This window comes from Anser cygnoides, chromosome 4, assembly GCF_040182565.1.
Source record: "Anser cygnoides isolate HZ-2024a breed goose chromosome 4, Taihu_goose_T2T_genome, whole genome shotgun sequence".
In the NCBI taxonomy this organism is placed as follows: Eukaryota; Metazoa; Chordata; class Aves; order Anseriformes; family Anatidae; genus Anser; species Anser cygnoides.
The window spans coordinates 20492282-20510970 of record NC_089876.1 but is presented as its reverse complement, the minus strand read 5'-3'; positions in this window follow the sequence as shown (position 1 = coordinate 20510970).

Below are 18689 nucleotides of genomic sequence, written 5' to 3'. Positions count from 1 at the left end.
CTTATGGCAGCAAATTCCACTGTATAACTTTGGCATTTATTTTTCACATGTTGAATCATAAAATCTTAAGATTGTGGAACTACTCCAGCAGACAAAAAAAATCATATTATCTATTTTCAAAACTAGCTATCATAAAACTTTCAAACCATGCCATATTTAATGCCCATAACTGCTACTTGTTTATTTCATGTTATCTGTTCTCATGTATAGTATGATAACGATTTTTTCACAAATGAATAAATACTAATTGAACAGTCCTTGTTTTAAGTCAAAATATGTCGACAAGAGTGACTAGCTTTGATTTTGCATGTTTTCTCTTTCTAGGGGGACGGAGAGGCTGGTTGCTACCTATGTTTTGTCTTGATCTATTTAGTTTTATTACTTTCATCATATTATGTGCACAACATAGTTGAAAGATTTTTTTATTTGAAATTAGGGCAAGATATATGGTTAAAAACATCATATTCCCAGTATGTTTCTTATTTGCTGACTAAATTATGAAGTAACAGAAAATTATTGTTTCATTTCTAAAAATAGTTTCATTTCTAAAATAAAAAAAAAAAGTTTGAGTTTTCTCTTTCAGTTTGTCATTTTGGTGGAGATGAAATAATCTAAGAAAAGAGAAATAAAACTCCTTTTATACTCAGTATTCTACCACTAAGATATCTAAGAATTCTTTCAGATTGTTTTGGATAATGAATAGTACACATTATCATATAAATAAATCTCTGCAGAATTAGTTGTAAGAACAATAATCTGCTGTCCTACTTGAGCAAAACACAAAATCTGGGAGACATGATTTATTTGGTCTTTTTCTGTTTACCCTAAAATACAGCATAGGGACTTTAACTCTGCTTTCACATCAGAGTTTAGAACAAATACACGTTAAGATTATTAAACTGCAATTTAGCCTACTTCTTATGCACGAGATGACCATGGTTCATCTATAATATTCTGTTGATGCCCAACAGTAGAAAAGAGAATATTAGTTCTGATTCCCTACCATAATTATCCTTTTTCTTATCTGTCCTTAAAATATGCAGAAATGGCAGAGGGTTCAAGATAAGTTCCCTCAGAAACAATGAACATAATGGGAAATAAGAACAATCTTACTCAAATACACAGTGCAACTGCCTATGTCATGGAGAAAAACATGTAAGATCTTGGAGTGCTAATTAAATTTTTCCTAGTATCTATTGTGAAGGAAAAAATCTCTATATAGTCCACTGAGACAATATGTCAAGACTTTTGCTGCACAAAAAAAATGTTCCAAGTCCTATACCTACTTCTCTGATCTCTCAGGATTTGATGTTATGAGAAAGTAGTCCAACCCCCTCCCCCCCAAACCTATGACTACTTGTGTTCCCCTACATTGGAGTAACTAGTGTTAGACTGTAGTTTATGCTGTCAAAACTTGTGTGTGTGAGCAGATGCCAGATTTCCACACAGTTGATGCACAAAGGGAAAGTGTTAGAGCTCAAACTGTCAACACCTTTATTTGTGAGCAGATGCCAGGTCTCGGCAGAGTTACAACACAATGGAAAAATGCTTCAACTGTCAACACCCTACATGGGAGCAGATGCTGGCTTTTGGCAGAGTTAAAAGTAAGAGAGGAATATAGTATTAGCACCCAGCTTGCAAGCAATGTCTGGGCTTTGCTAGAGTTTATATCAAGGAATGATATAGCTTAAGATACCTCCACTGGCCATTATCTCAGCTTCTGTGTTGAGAGTAGATGCCAGGAGTGAATAAGTATTTGGCACTCTGCTCCAAAAATTTAAATCAATGTAAATCGGGAGAACAAAAGCAAAACAAGCAAATAGCCAAATAGTTGTTTTCCCACTGTTGAATCTAATTCATGGTAGCAAGGAATTGTTAAACAATCAACATGTATCATTGTGGCTTGTAATGGCAAGAGAGAGAATACTAAAGTAAAAGGGCTAAAAGACAAAAACCTCTGCAATGAGGTATGAAGGACAATATTTTGTCTTTTAATTCTTGCTTCTCCAATTACCTGTATACCCTTCTGTCTGCAACCACATAGTCTGGGAATATCAATGCTGGTAAACCATAAAAGGACTTTTGGTACTTTGATTCAGCAAGAAACATTTTAGAAGAGTGTTTTTAGTAATATTTCCAATTGATAAACTAAGGAGAATTTTGATACACTGTTTGAGGCCTGTGTCTACAGCTCTACATCTATACAAAGTCTCTCAATAAATAAAACTTTTTAATATTATTATATTTTTATATGTATACTTAGTACTTACAGATTTAAATGGACTTCTCAAAAAAAAATATATATATATATAATTGTTTTCCCATCTTGGAAGGTAAAAAGTACTGCTCAGTGACCCATACATGATGACATTTAACATTTCACATGCATGGTGAAAATGACTGACCTCTCTGTTTGTTGTCAAGATAGGTAAGAATCAGACCTAACTAAGCAATGAAGAATATATGTCTATTCTAGAGATAAATGCACAGGATTTACTTAGCAGAGCTGGATTCCTACATACAGTAGGTGCTGATAGGAATAAGGGTTGTGTTTGGGACAGAATATGGTGAATACCTGATGGTAATTAACACAATTAAGTGTAGCTAGTGTCTTAGAAAATTAGAGAATGAATAAACTCTTGTTCATTGTGTATGGGAAACATGGCATTACCCAAATGAAAAGTGGGTAAACCTGCATTTATTCTCAAGTACACCAGTTATGTCAATATGTTTTATGCCAGAGTCAAGACAGAGCATAAACAGGAAACTAACTGAATCCATACTGAATAATTTCTGCTTATTATTTGCTGACCTTAGGCAACAGAAGCCAATATAGTCTAACTCTTCATTCACTCATAACTTTCTGAAAATGTCACCTGTCAGTCTGAAATTGTCAAAAATTTATCTCAATTCAAGAGTAAACAATGAGTTGTTTTTCATTTTACTGAAGAATAATGAAAAATGAAATGTACACCTTTCTTATGTTCCTTCTTTCTTTCTTTTCTTTCTCTCTCTCTTCTTTCTTTCTTTCTTTCTCTTTCTTTCTTTCTTTCTTTCTTTCTTTCTTTCTTTCTTTCTTTCTTTCTTTCTTTCTTTCTTTCTTTCTCTTTCTTTCTAGTGGTAGCTAATTAATATATTCAAGCCTTTCAGGATGAGAATCCCATAGGTAACAGATCAGGAAAAAAAATGTAAAAGAGATAGAAAAAATGTACAAAAAGATAGAAAACTTCATAGAAAACTGTTAGTATTGTAATGATAGATAAAATTGATTAAAAAAATGGGAAAATACATTCTGCTTTATTTCCTAAATTGTATAATATTCAACCTAGAATAGAATACTCAAGGACCATACATAAAAACTTTATTCTGATGTGCAATCCAAGATTTAGCAGACTCCTTAAAAATACATCAGCCATTTCTAAAACTTGTTCTTTAACTGGGATAGAGTATTCTATACACAATGGCTTACTAATAAAACACCTTGGACTGGAAAACAGAGCCATAAAACACAATCACAGTTTCAATTCAGAAAAGAGAGTAAAATGTATACAGTTAATGATAAGCATTTCTTATTCTTAATATAGAGTAACTCTTATACTCTTCTAGAGAGTTCAGAGCAATAGTTTCTTTAAGTATCATCTTTCTTTGTTGCTAAAAGTACTGTACTACCTTTTTTCAGATATTCTGTAGCGGACAGACTTGACTCTTCAGTGTTCAGTGGCTAGAGTGGATATTTTTTCCTTTCAGATGCACAAAACCAATTATAACGAAGATGTGCTTGGTTTAAAAGCATAGTTTACAGCAAATAGAACATAATTATATCTTGCTGTAATAGCTAACTGCTTGAAAAACAAAGACAATATAGCAAAAAAAAAAAAAAAAAGTGAAATCCTCCTCTAATAAGGTCCAAGGCCTCATTTAAAACAATAAAATTATCATAGAATCACAGAATCATAGAATATCCCGAGTTGTAAGGGACCCATAAGGATCATCAAGTCCAACTCCTGGCACTGCACAGGTCTACCCAAAATTTTAGATCGTGACTAAGTGCACAGTCCAAACGCTTCTTAAATTCAGACAGGCTTGGTGCAGTGACTACTTCACTGGGGAGCCTGTTCCAGTGTGCAACCACTCTCTCGGTGAAGAACCTCTTCCCGATGTCCAGCCTAAACTTCCTCTGCCTTAGCTTAACACCATTCCCGCGGGTCCTATCACTGGTGATTACGGAGAATAGATCACCTGCCTCTCCACTCGAGGAGTGGAGTTCCTCATGAGGAAGTTGTAGACCGCGATGAGGTCCCACCTCAGCCTCCTCTTCTCCAGGCTGAACAGGCCCAATGACCTCAGCCGCTCCTCATACGTCTTCCCCTCTAGGCCCTTCACCATCTTTGTCGCCCTCCTCTGGACACTCTCCAACTGTTTAATGTCCTTTTTGTACTGTGGTGCCCAGAACTGCACACAGTACTCGAGGTGAGGCCACACCAGCACAGAGTAGAGCAGGACAATCACTTCCCTCGACCGACTAGCAATGCCGTGCTTGATGCATCCCAGGACACGGTTGGCCCTCCTGGCTGCCAGGGCACACTGATGCCTTTAGCTGAAGGCTATCAAAAAGATTATTTAATTCATCTCTACACTAGTGCAAGATTTCTTGGAAAACAAACAAACAAACAAACAAACAAACCTCTGTGTCTTACTCTGTACTGAGTTTTATCAGTGCAAATTTTAGTATAATTCTTCCGTAAGTGAGATAAATTGTTCCAAAATAACAGTTACATGTGCTTGTATTTTCGAGAGGATGGTGGAAGGAAGGGAAACCGTCCCTGTATTAAGTCATAATAATGACTTTAATAATCTATGACACAGGTCACAGGAATTCCGTTTCTGAAACAATACATTTTTAACTGACTATTAGTTTCCATATCTGTAGGGTTAAAACACACATGCTGAAACTGTTTAGAAAAGACACGAAAATAGTCTCCATCCTAACCCTGACTCCTCTTTACCTAGGTAGGGATATTCTGGGTATTATTGATTTTTAAAAGGGAAATGCACTCGTTCCAATTATATGTCACCATTGTTATACCATCAGAATGAGTGCTAAGAAATATCATTAAAAATATGGCAGCTATGCTTGCATTGTGATGATTGTAAAATGATTTATAAGCTCATGATTTGTTTTCCAGAAAGCTTTAAAACATTCAGAAACATTTTTTATTTAATGACTGGATGATATTTGAGAAACACACAAATGCAAATATGAACAAATTACTAACTACTCTAAGAATATATTAGCAGTGTTTTCCAGAGTAGAAGTTTCCATGCAGAATGCACTGAAAAAGCTAAGTGTTTTTAACAAGGGGAACTTGTTTGGGAACATCATTCTTGTTCAAAAAATGGGAGTATAATTGTTGAGGCCAGTGAAAAATTTGTGTTTGTTTCCATATCATATCAAGATGTTGCAGATAACAGACTCTTCATATACAATTTTTCAGATTCTTGGAATTTTCTGTTTTAATGTTAACCTAAAGCTAATGGAAATTATCACATGAAGAGTTCTGTTGTAAAATAATATATATTTGAAATTTTATACAAATAAAAGTAGTATGTTTGACAAGTCATTATAGTCCAGATGCTTTTTCCTGATGTTAAGTATACAACTAAACCACTTGCATGACATTAAATATGTCCTTTTATCTCCCTGGAATGGCCTTCTTCAAAATAATGTACAGCTAATATTCAATAAAGTCCTGCCAGAATACCCCAAAACCAGATTTCACTTCAGTTATACAATCATACAAAGTGGTGTGGCTGGAGAATTTATATGATTCTTCTCTGCATAATATATCAGAAAAAAATGGGACTATATAAAGCTCATGTATCAGCTTGCTGTCTTTTCACCTACTTGAAGAGACACACTAGGTGACAATACACACATGATAACATTTAATTTTGGTGGACCAGGTGCTCAGCTGTGAATAGAAGTGAATGGAAATATTTTATCTCCTGAAATATTTTATCTATCTTTTATTTTATCTCTTCAGCTGGTGTAAATAAATATTACTACCACCAAAGACTGCTTCTAATAAATAAATAAATACATCTAAATGGTTCCTAAATGGGCACTTAATCTAAATGGTTGGAGATACTCAAGACATTCAACAGATGGATTCAACTTGCTAAAAACTCCTTAGCAGGTGAACGTGGGAACCTTCCACTTTCTCATGGCACCAGGTATACTTCAGGTTAAGTAACATGCTTTTAGCTGTGCTATGGAGAGGCTATTCCCTGCTTCAACTTAGATATTTGCTGGATGTGGCTTTACAATGAAAAACAAAAAAATTAGAACATGTGTTAAGTATTCCAGACACTAAACCATCCAGATAGCAAAATATTCAGACACATAACAGTACTTCTCACTATACTGATTTTCCTTTGCATACAGTAAAGAACTTGTCCAAACACTCAGCATAATTTCATAATTAACCATAATATAAATGTTTGAACTTTCATTACCCCCTTCACAGCATTCTGTAAATTAATCTGTGTTGAATCACCTACATGAAATTTATAAATGTTTAACAGATTAAATGCAAAGATTATTAAGGTACAACATAGCCACGAGGTCAATATCTAATCTCATTAAAAGTTAATTTAAAGTTATGCAGAAATGCAAGGTTAGCATTAGAAATTGCTTTTGCTTTACAGCATGTGAAGCGAAGGGAAAAGAAAAAGGAATTGTAAAAATAAAATAAAATAAATAATTTAAAAAACATAACCATAACTACAAAGTTTCAGATCAAATGTTTGCCAAGCACAGTTTTACAGATAATTAACAGTCTGTGTTGGAGAAAAAAAAAAAAAAAGTATTTCTGTGCTGTATGCAGATGATACTTCACGCTTGCTTTTTGAGGAATCTAATTAATCTTCACAGCATTCCTGTGAAATAAATCAGCGTTATTATCACCATATGATAGATAAAGAATGGCATGGATGACAGTCCAGGTGACATAGCTAACATCAGGAACAGCAGAACCAATACCTATACCCACATAGCTAACTAACTATGGCTTTTTTTGGAGACTATTGCTGTTGCATTCCTCATAATGATATTTTGATTTTTTTTTCAGTTCTATTTTAAATTTCTTTTGTCTTTTCTAATTCTATCGCTACTGCTTAATTATACAGGTAAATAGTTAAAAAAAAAAAAAGTAAAGATGCAAATGGGAAACAGATTAACACAGATTAACACAGAAAGTACAGTTTAAGGACAGCTATTTTCATGATTGTGACTATATGCAGATGAGCCTGCTGTTCACCTTCAGGCTTCGTTACTATGATTCATTTTTCTAGGATATGTTTTCTGGGGTAGTACTTTTAAAACCATATAGACCTGAGTCATGTTGATATTAATTGAATTTTTAAAACTAAGTTGGTGCAGACGATATAAAAAGTCCCACTGAAAGTGTTTCTGTATAACCAAATCAGGCAGGATATGAAAGTTTTTAAAGCTATTGGAGTTCACCTGTTAAGAAAAAAATAATAATAATACAGTGGGCCCTCTCATTTCCATTTGATCAGTTCTGTGGTTTGTAACAAAATCTCACTAAAGTGAGAAGCTTCATTTCAGTTACATCTTCAAGACTTGACTAGGCTCTTTGAGAAGTAACGAGACACTCAGTTTTCTCTTTCTTGGCCACACAGATGTATGAAAGACTCCATAAACCAGTCCTAATAGTTATTGGAATACCTGTATATACTGCTGCATGGGGCTGGTTTTGTCAGTTTTCTTCCACTGTGCATCAGATAGTCCCAGGCAGAAAAGAACACAGTTCTAATGATTTTTACTTGCTCATTTGTGGTTTTCTATCCTGATTTTTTTTTTAATCATCTAAATAATGAGACTTAACTGTAAAGTGCTATGTTCTATGTTCAAATAAAATATTTTCACTAGATGGTTCCTTATTAACTAATGATTATATTTGAAAGGATCATTCTCCATTTTCCAGCAGTAAATTAAAAAAAAAAAAAAAAGAATAAAATCTTCCTGTCCTAAATCATTTAATTAAAGTCTAAGACTATCATAAATTGTAAACTTTTGAGAATCTTATGATACTTTCATGATACCAAAAGCTGTGTTTGCATCCTGTATCTGTCTCATGTAAAGTCAAACCTTTTACCATTGCTTGCCTAGCAGGGGTACTGAAGGTTGGGTCTTAGTCTCAATGGTGAATCCATCAGTACTTTTGTTTCAGAGCAGTGCTTAGACAGAGCTAAGGACTTTTCTACTTGTCATAATACCCTGCCAGTGAGGAGGCTGGGGATGCGCAAGGAGCTGGGAGGGCACACAGCCAGGACAAATGGCCCAAACTAGCCAAAGGGATGTCCCACACCACAGAATGTCATGCTCAGCAACAGAAGCTGGGGTAAAGGAGGAGGAAGGGGAAGATGTTCAAAGTGATGGCATTTGTCTTCCCAAGAAACCGTTATGTGTGATGAGCCCTGCTTTGTTGGAAGTGACTGAACACCTGCCTGCTGATGGGAAGTGGTGAATGAATTCCTCGCTTTGCTTTGCTTGCATACATGCTTTTGCTTTAGTTAGTGAACTGTCTTTATCTCAACCCATGAGGTCTTGCACATTTACCTTTCCAATTCTCTCTCCCATCTCCCTGGGGAGAGTGAGCGAGCAGCTGCGTGGTACTTAGTTTCCTGCTGGAGCTAAATCACAAAAGTCCTTTTTCTTCTCCAAGCACTGATAAAGCACTGATCTCAGTGGCAATTACTACTTGCATCTATATTCCTGCAACCGAATAAGGGATGGTTCAAGTGACTAACATTTATTGAATAAAATGGACTGTCTGCGGTTCATGCCTGGCAAATTAAGTACTTTCCTCTCACAAGGACAAAGGTGTTCCTGATTATAATGACATACAATACACTGAAAATAAACTTAAGGACCTAAGGAGGGTGGCTTTGTTATTGTTTTTGTTTGTTTGTTTTCTTGTTTGTTTTTCCAAAGTATCTAATTTAATTGCAGAAACCTTAAGCACGAAAGTATTTCAAAAGCTTTTAGAGAAATTTAGGGATACATCCCTGATTGAAACATCAAAGCCTGAGTGCAACTTATAGATCAAGAACATCTAAAATTATTGTTTGTCAGAAGGTAGTAGGAAAGACTCAGTGTAAAGCCTTGTTTTTGTACTTTTCCTTCTATGTCCGCTACTACCATCTCTCAGAAAAGGAATATTGGGTTAGATATAACTTTGATGTGACTCAGATGTTTGAACATGGCTTCTGTTTCAAATTCCTAAAGACACTCAAATACTCATCGGACGTTCACTCGTGATAGGCCTATAAAAGTAAAGAATGAGAGTAGGAAAAGTTTTTGAAGACCTTGTCTACATTGTAGACAAGATATGAATAACATAGTAATGAAATGACAGAACTGATTTGTGCTGTTATTGAAGAAGCAATAGACAAAAATGTGCATTCATGCATTTCCCTATTGGTTTGTGTAAGTGCAGCATGAAAAAAAAAAAAAAAAAGCATCATTTTAATTTGTAAGGTTCTGTATTGGGCATAAAAGGCATATCTTGGTAACAGGGACTGCAGGGTGTGGGAGGAGCCATGAACTGCCCTGTGCCAGTAACAGCTGTTTCCAGATGACTCTGATGGGTGGAAACAGCTGATCACATCCCAAACCTTCAACCACCAAGAGGAGCACACACTGCTTCTGCTCAGGCATGCTAGAGTAAGGGTGGCCCCTGTTGGGGGCAGAAGACACAAGAAGAGACATAGCAGGACACTCAAGAAGGGACAGAAAAGAGGTATGTGAAGAGGCACATTTGGAGAAAAAGGAGAAATCACAGAATCGTGGAATCGTAGAATTATTTGGTTTGTAAGGGACCTTAGGGATCATCTAATTCCAACCCCCCTGCCATGGGAAGGGACACCTTCCACTAGACCAGGTTGCTCAAAGCCCCACTCAACCTGGCCTTGAATACTTCCAGGAATGAGGCATCCACAACTTCTCTGGGCAATGTGGAAGCAGATAGTGCTAAGGACAAAGATGGAGATGGTCCCTTGGAAGGAGTCACTCCTGATGGAGGAGAGATGCTGTTGATGGACTGCAGCCCATGAAGGACTCATGCTGGGGTAGGAGAACAGTAAGAAGCAAGGATCAACGCAAAGCAATGACTGTGCACTGACCATTGCCTCACCAAAGTGGGGGAACTGAGGGTAATGTGGGCGGGTGCTGAAGAAGGGGTACTGAACTGAAGTTTAGCCTGGGGAGGAAAGGCATTTTGCTAAGTGTTTCTTTATTTGTGGTTGTTGTATTGTTTGTTTGTTTGTTTGTTTGTTTCCTCAATACTTGAATCAATAATTAAAAGTTTGTGTTATTTGGCAAAAAAAATAAACTAACTGAAGTTTCTCGAGTTGAGACTGTTTTGTTTGTACATACATTCATATGTGTACATTTTCTTTTCAATGTACCTTACATACAAGTAACATTAGCTAATACACATATAAAAACTAAAGTACACATAACATAAATATGTCTTCCCTGATAGTAAATTAGTTACATTAGGATTTTTCCCCAGTATGCACCTTTATAATGACTGAGAAACAAGTCTTTTTATCCTTAGAAAAGGTAAGATAATTATCACACCTATAGAATTTACAGTCTCTCTTTCTATATATATTGTTCTAAAACAATGCTTTTAATTTTCACAATGATATTTACTGCTTTCTCATTAAATCATGTCTGAAGTGTTGACTGAATGCTAAATGTTGGAGTGTGGTGATAATTGTACTTCGATACTTGGAAGTATTTTTTATTGTGTTCAGAGGATTTGCATTCCAGAATGTGATTGCAATAAGTGAAGTAAAAGGTGAAAGGCTTACAGAAAACTGATGCTTTTTCTTGTTTACAAATATAGCTTCTGTTGATGAGAAAGCCTCATGAACTGTGCTTGAGAACAATGAAAAGTGTAATTTCTGTTATCACATTTACACAACTTCTTAATTTGTTTATATATGAAAATGATTCTAAGCCTGTATTCATCTTACCATTGTTTCCTTTACACTAAAAAGATATAGTATGCTTTAAATAAAGTGAGATTAGTCCTATACCATATTAAGCAGCTGCAACTTAAAAATCAATAACTGAACCAATGTTCTAGGTTTCCTTTTTAGTTGATCATGATAAATAAGTATTTCTCAGGCATTATTTAACTAATTGTAAGACAGACTTCTAAAACAAGTCAGATGACTAATTGTAGTAGACTGTTTTTCTTTGTGTCTGTAGAGGAAATCTGTACAACTAGCGTAAAGACAATACATGGATCATAGCTTGTTTTACAAATTTGCTCAGTAGTAATTTATTTAGAAGGCTTGAAAAAGAAATTTGCTTTCCATACATTGCCAGTCAAGCTACCTTCATATATGGAACATCTGGTATCAGAATTATTTTAAAATATGTATTCACTTGTTCTGCTAACAAATATCATCCAAGGGCATAAAATTGATGCTTTTTTCTTTTACATAAGGAGCTGTTCAAAGTCTGAATAATATAAAGAACCCCACGATAATTTTTAATTAATCTTCTATATTTTAAATAAAGCTTAATTAAGGTATTTTATTATATTTTAGTACAACCACAGTTTATACCTGTCTTTTTTCTCATTACCAGATAGCATTAAGACAACCTTGCAGAATAGTAATGCAAGAACTGGAAACTAAAACATCTTCTGAGCTATTAGTTATGCTGAATTAGTTTTTCAGCCACCTTAGAGCTGTAAACTAATAGAAATCATTTCACATCTGCATTGAATTTCTTACCACTTACAAACAAGCTGTTGGCATTTAGAAGTATTGTACCAATCTTTAATACAGGATTTCCAATCAACAAACAATCCCCAATGGAGCAGTGAGTAGTGCAGACCTGTATAACAGAGTCAGCAAGGAGAACTTTATTTCCAGTGTGGGAAAGTTATCACCACAAGACCTTTGCCAATTTTCTTCCCTTGTTATATCTACCTTCTGTTAGATGTTATATTTGAGTCTGCTGCCAAAACACCCTCCATTCTTCACCCATTGGTGCATGAAGGAATCTGTGACAGATGCTGCAACATCATGCAGCACTAAAAGACCAATGTATTAATTTAATAATTTTGTTTGTAGCCTTATGGCTTTGCCAATAACCACATTCCTGGTTAAATGGAAAGAGAAAGATTGTCTCCTAAAGAAACTAAAGAGAATGTTCAATGTAGTGTTAACACATTTTTATTTTTAATTGTATATATCCAATGAAATATCAAAAAATATATATATATAGGCATCAAAGGTTGGTTTTTTTTGAGAATACAGGTTTTAAAAAAAAAATCATAACAGCAATTCTACCTAATGAAGTTGGAGAAGAGATTTCAGGCTCGTGGAACAACCTCTTTTGACCTACAAAGTGAATTATCATCTGAAAAATGTCGCATTTAAATCAGTGACCAACCAAAACTTAAGTTAGAGAATTTTAAATGTCTCAGATTTTGGAACAGTTCTCATGTGGAAGATGAGTTATAATTTCATAAGGCAGTGTATGAGGCCGATGGGATGAGGTTCAACATGGCTAAGTACCGGGTCCTGCACTTTGGCCACAACAACACCATGCAGCACTACAGGCCTGGGGGAATGTGGCTCAAAAGCTGTGCAGAGGAAAAGGATCTGGGGGTGATAATCGATGCTCACCTGAACATGAGCTGGCAGTGTGCCCAGGTGGTCAAGAAGGCCAGCGGCATCCTGGCTTGTATCAGGAATAGTGTAGCCAGCAGGACCAGGGAGGTGACTGTCCCCCTGTACTCTGCTTTGGTGAGGCCACACCTTGAGTACCGTGTTCAGTTTTGGGTCCCTCAGTACAAAAAGGACATTGAGGCCCTGGAATGTGTCCAGAGGGCTACAAAGCTGGTGAAGGGCCTGGAACACAAGTCCTATGAGGAGTGACTGAGGGAACTGGGGTTGTTTAGTCTGGAGAAGAGGAGGCTCAGGGGAGACCATATTGCTCTCTACAAATACCTTAAAGGAAGGTGTGGCGACCTGGGGGTCAGCCTCTTCTCACAGGTAACTAATGATAGGACTAGACAGAATGGCCTCAAGTTGTGCCAGGGGAGGTTTAGGTTGGAAATTAGGAGAAATTTCTTCTCATAAAGAGTAGTCAGGCATTGGAACAGGTTGCCCAGGGAAGTGGTGGTGTGACTGTCCTTGGGGGTGTTCAAGAAATAGTTGGACCTGGTGCTTAGCGACATGGTTTAGTGGGTGACATTGGTAGTAGGGTGATGGTTGGACTAGGTATCTTGAAAGTCTCTTCCAACCTTAATGATTTTATGATTCTACGATTTTATTAGGTTTACATGGCCACATGGTAGTGGGGGGCTGCAGGGGTGGCCTCTGTGAGAAGAATCCAGAAGCTGCCCCATGTCAGATCAGAGCCAGTTTCAGCCAGCACCAAAAGGGACCTTTGTTATTTTAACAAGACCTTTGTTATTTTACGTATTTATTTTTTATATGAGAGGGTTACACATTTGCATTTAGGAAGAACAAGGAAGAAGCAGAATGACAAAAGAGAACGGTTGTTTTTACATGTCCATTTTGATGAGTTTGTATTGTGTTTATAACTTTCTATGTATATACATACGTTCAAAGAAAATACAGAAAATATAATCTGATAGAAGCTGCAAAGTAAGAGAAAAAACTGTTTATTGATTAGATAATGATAAAGATGATAAGAAATGCAGGAGTCTCCATTCTCTTTTTTACTTCATCACTATTTCAGTTGGGGTCTTCACAAGACAAACGATTTGTCTTCACTTAATACATCTCTGTGCCTACATCTGTAAAATCTAGAATAAGCAGAAAAGATTGAACAGGGTTCTGAAACTAAGTGTTAATGGAGTCAGTCTGCTTCTAAATAAAATGAGTCAGGTACTGAGGACATCATGGACCTTAATCCTGTTGTGATCCTTTCCTTCCTTAGACTGATATACTTGCCATTTTGTTTAAGGTTTAACTCTGCCATAGTTCTTTTTAAAGGAAACTCTCCAACCAGTTTTATATCAGAATAAATTGTCTACATTGACAGACTTGGTGTTAGTTCAATGACTTATTGTGAATTTAAAAGGCTGCAGAGCTCAGTATCGTCTTAAATTTAAACATCCTTTCTTTACATGTGATTAGTCCATGCCAAAGGGCAATGAGCAGTTGGTGAGAAAAATGTTATTCCATTAAACAGCATCTCTGAGCTTCCAAAGCCTGTCTTCTGAAAGGCAATCTATTTTCTCAGAATCTGAATAATTTCATTCTTGAGGAAATATGTTTTGATTATTGTAAATGATCAGGCATTCTTCTTTTTTTTTTTTTTTCTTCTTCTTCTTTCCCCACATCAAGGTTCAACACAGTCCTAAGGCACACTTCTGCTACATTGATTTGGACTATAAAAGGCTGCTTAAGTTAGAGACAATTCAGTATTGAGTCATTGCATAAATTTTGTTTCAAATCTGTAAGTTTGACAGTCATATGCTTTTATCTGTTATGTTTTCTCTGTATAACCTCCTAGAATACGATATTTTAGATATTTAATTAATAATATCCAAAGCAAAGCCTTTGTAATATAATGAGATACAGATATTTTAATGATGTTCTTTTTCTCTTCTACTACATATGCTTGCCTCAAATTCTTAGTGTTGAGGTTTTTCTACTTTTACCAAATGGCTAACACTAAAATTTTATTATTAGTTCAGCAACTCTTAACTGAGAAAAGACAAATGGATTGTGACTAATAAAATACATGACTGTGTCTATGGCACAGACAGTTAAAAACCCATGTTCTGTGTTCAGAGTTAAATAGTCACTGTGATAGCTCACTGTGAGATATCTGAACAGAATCCTTAAGTTCAGGTAAATTTGACAAACCATTTGAAGACTGTCTCCCTTGCTAGTGCTTCAAAGGGATATGCAAAGATTTGAGTCAACCATAACATTAGTTCTGGTTATTAGTTTTATGCCTGGATGTATTTTTCTGGATCCTATATTTTCCTCTACCTTTTAGATCATTACTTTCCCAGCACCAACAACTTTTCACCAGACTTTCATGGCAAATTACTACTCCAACTTTATATATACTAACTTTATAGTAACTTTAGTGTCTTTTAATTTAGATACTTTTTCAACCAGAAAAAAAAATAGTTTAACAAGATGAGCATGTCTTATCATACTCATTCAAATATGTATTTATTTGCCTAACCTCACTCTTAAGTACTGTGACAGAAACAAAATTTGTTGCAAAATCTTAGCAGTATTTCACAGATTTGACCTTTTTTTTCCCCTTTTCCCCATTTTTTTTACTATTTCTTGTATTTTTATACAACTTTTTTTTTTTAAGTGCTAAATATACTGCAATTTTTCTAATACTAGGGACACTGGAAATAAAAATAATCATTACAACTGCTTTATTTTTATTTTTTAAGCATTTTTTGTGCTTCTGTTACTCCCATGGAATATCAATGATCCCAGCCATATTTGGCAAGTGACAGAGCACATTATCTTTTATAGTACCTTCTTTGGTACTTGCTTTTCTTCATGCTTCTTCAACATTAAGTTTTATTATTCTTTCTGACATTCTGTAAAAATGAATTGTTTTTGTGAATTTGGATATAGTTAGGTTTATATGGCATAAGTGGTCAGATGTTGAAGGCAGTGGGCAGAGAGTGTGATATTATGTGGGCAGTTTAAAAGCTTTATCAGATTTTTTTGAAGACTTGAATCTTTTCACTTTGGTGACTATCAGGAAGAATAAGAAAATAAAATAAACTTATTATCTCATTATTTCATGTTATCCATTCCTTACTTATTACTGGCTTCAGTGCAGTTTTATGCATAACCAGAAACTGTTTATAGCAATTCAGGTTGAGAAAATCCAGGCCTTAGATTAGACTGCCTAGACAGATCAATTTAAATTTGTTTGTTTATAATTATTTGGGTTGTAAGCATTTATTGATTTTAAAGTTCTTGTGATAGAGATATTCTGTTGCCCATTCTGTGCAGCAGAATCTTACCTTCAGCTCAGTTTTCAGAGAAATACCGCATTTTGTACAGTATCTTTAATAAATATCGTGCCTAAATTATATTGCTGGTGTGATCTTTTCCTATTTAATCTAAACTGAAGTGCTGTTGAAGGGATGAAGGGTCAGTGGCAAACAGTGTATGAGTTATTCATAAAGGAAAATGGTAGGAATATGAGATCACAGCCTACCTCATTTTATTCTGGCTAATGATAACCAAGGTGGAAATTAGATACCAAATCACATCACTGTGATGTTTAGAAGAGGCTGGATGCAAGAGAGCCAGATGCAACAACTGTTCAAAAAATGTTGCTGAGAGTTGATGTGATTGCATGTAAGCCTGCAGATACTTACAGAAATAAGATACTTTTCAGAGACAGGAATTAGGCAAGTTGATGAAGACTTACAAATTTTGTTGTAAAGAAATATTAAGATGGAAGTTTGAGGAACCTAAACATATTATACTATTTGAATCTTGCTGTTCTTGCAATATATCTTAGAAATATATGAATACAGAATATATGAAATAATAAATAATGTTTAGTTATGAAGTCACTTTTTTATGAAAAAAACAAGCTTTAGGAGAAAAAGTATGGGTTCAAACAGGAACGTGTGTCCTTTTAGATATATATCTGAATGTCCCAAAAGAGGACCAAAGTCTGTGTAACTGAAACTACGTAATAGATATAATAGGAGTAATAATATCCATACTAACATTCATCTGCAGAATACATTTTGTTCGCACTTCAAAGTTCATCAATAATTAGGTAAGGCTTTAAAAGGGTTGATAGTTTTGCTACTTATAATTAAGGACTGTTGCCCCTCTTACCTTTACAAAATACTGAACAGTGAAATAATTTGGAATTATATTCCTTGTAAAAAGGGTGGACTAAAGCAATAAAATTGTGTTTAGTTAATATTTTCAGGACACTTTCAGTAGATCTCTTCTAAATACTTTCAAGTATGTTGATATATTTAGAAAGGAAGTTTAAGTAAGCAAGAAAAATGTATTACAATTGTTAACTGAACCCAAGATTTTTTTATATTCTTTAAATACCTAACTTAATTGTGCAGCTTTTTTTTTTTTTTTTTTTTTTTTCAATGTGCTAGACAGCTTCAGGAGAAAAAAAGGCAAAAGAGTAGTTACTAGTGCTGCAATTTGTATGTGCTTCTCTAGAGGCTTGTTAAGTAGAGGCGTACAAAAAAAGGAAAAAATTTGTAACTATTGCAAAATAATTTTTCAGGTAATAAACATTGTATAAACCTTCAGAGAAATATGTGTTGATGTAACTGCAACACAGGAATGCAATTTTTTGTCTTATATAAATTAGAGGATTTCAGAACAAAATTTCCATATTGAGATTAGGAATTTAGCAGCTTAACTGTATGTTTAGTGTAATAATCTTAATTTGAAATATTTTGTTTAGATTGTCTTTTTGTTTCATAATACCTGTATTTTATCATTGTACTCAAAAGGTTAACCTATATCTATCTCCACTGTAAAATAATTTACAGAATTCCTGTGAGAACTGGTGTATGCTTGCCTGTGATAATTGTTGCTTTTATTTAAAAGATTATGCCAATTGAAAGCACAGCTGTGTGGGTGTTTAATACACATACAAAATATATTAAAATTCATTACTCTTTCATAGTGTTGAAACGTTTTTGAATACTCTTAACTGTTTTTCACTGGTCAGATCACATTTTTTCTTTAAGTTATTCTCAGCATTCCTAAGCATCTCCTTTGTTCCATTTCTCTCTTTTTCCTTCAAGGAAGAAAATACTATGGAAGAAACTACTGTACTGTGAAGGGTTGTAAATAAATAAAAAATAAAGTAAAAAAAAATAATAATAAAAATCCCAATAAATAACTAAAACACAAAAGGCCTGAAAAATAGAAAGATGCATCAGAGTTTATAAACCTGACAAAAAAAAAAAAGCAATGAAAGGTCACCCCATTATTAAAAGATAGTACCTTCCTAAGTTTGCCACTCTCTTAGCTACTAAAAGCTGAGACCATGTTTCTCAATTTTAATGAACTCCATATAAATACAATTTTCTATTTATTTTATTTTGACCATACAAATTCTTCACAATTTCCTTCTCTTCCTAATTACAATTTTATAACTTCATAACCGTACATTATGATTCTGTTTTCTGGGTTTCTGTGTATGTGTGCAATATTTTGTGTTTAAAAATAGAAAAAGATAAATGAGAAAATAATTCCATTGTATGAAGTAGGTGAGGTTCAGCACAGAACAGAACTATTCAATCCTAAATGTTGGCCTACTGCAAACACAGGACCTCAAAAACTTGTTTGTGAGATGCGACATCTGACAAAATGTCTGTACTTTGAAAAAGTAAAGAAAAAGCTAGCAAAAGTGTATTTTATTCTTTCAAAATTTTAGTGGAGACTTTTTTTCTTTTGCCTCTCCTCTCAGTCATCCATGAAGAAGTAAGATTTTTCAGTCTAGTAGGCCAAGTGATTACCAAAGAGTAGGAAATACCAGCTTATATTTCTTTAGCAGATGGATGTGATCAGCTTCTCCATTAGAACCACTGCAAAATTTGCTATGGATTGAG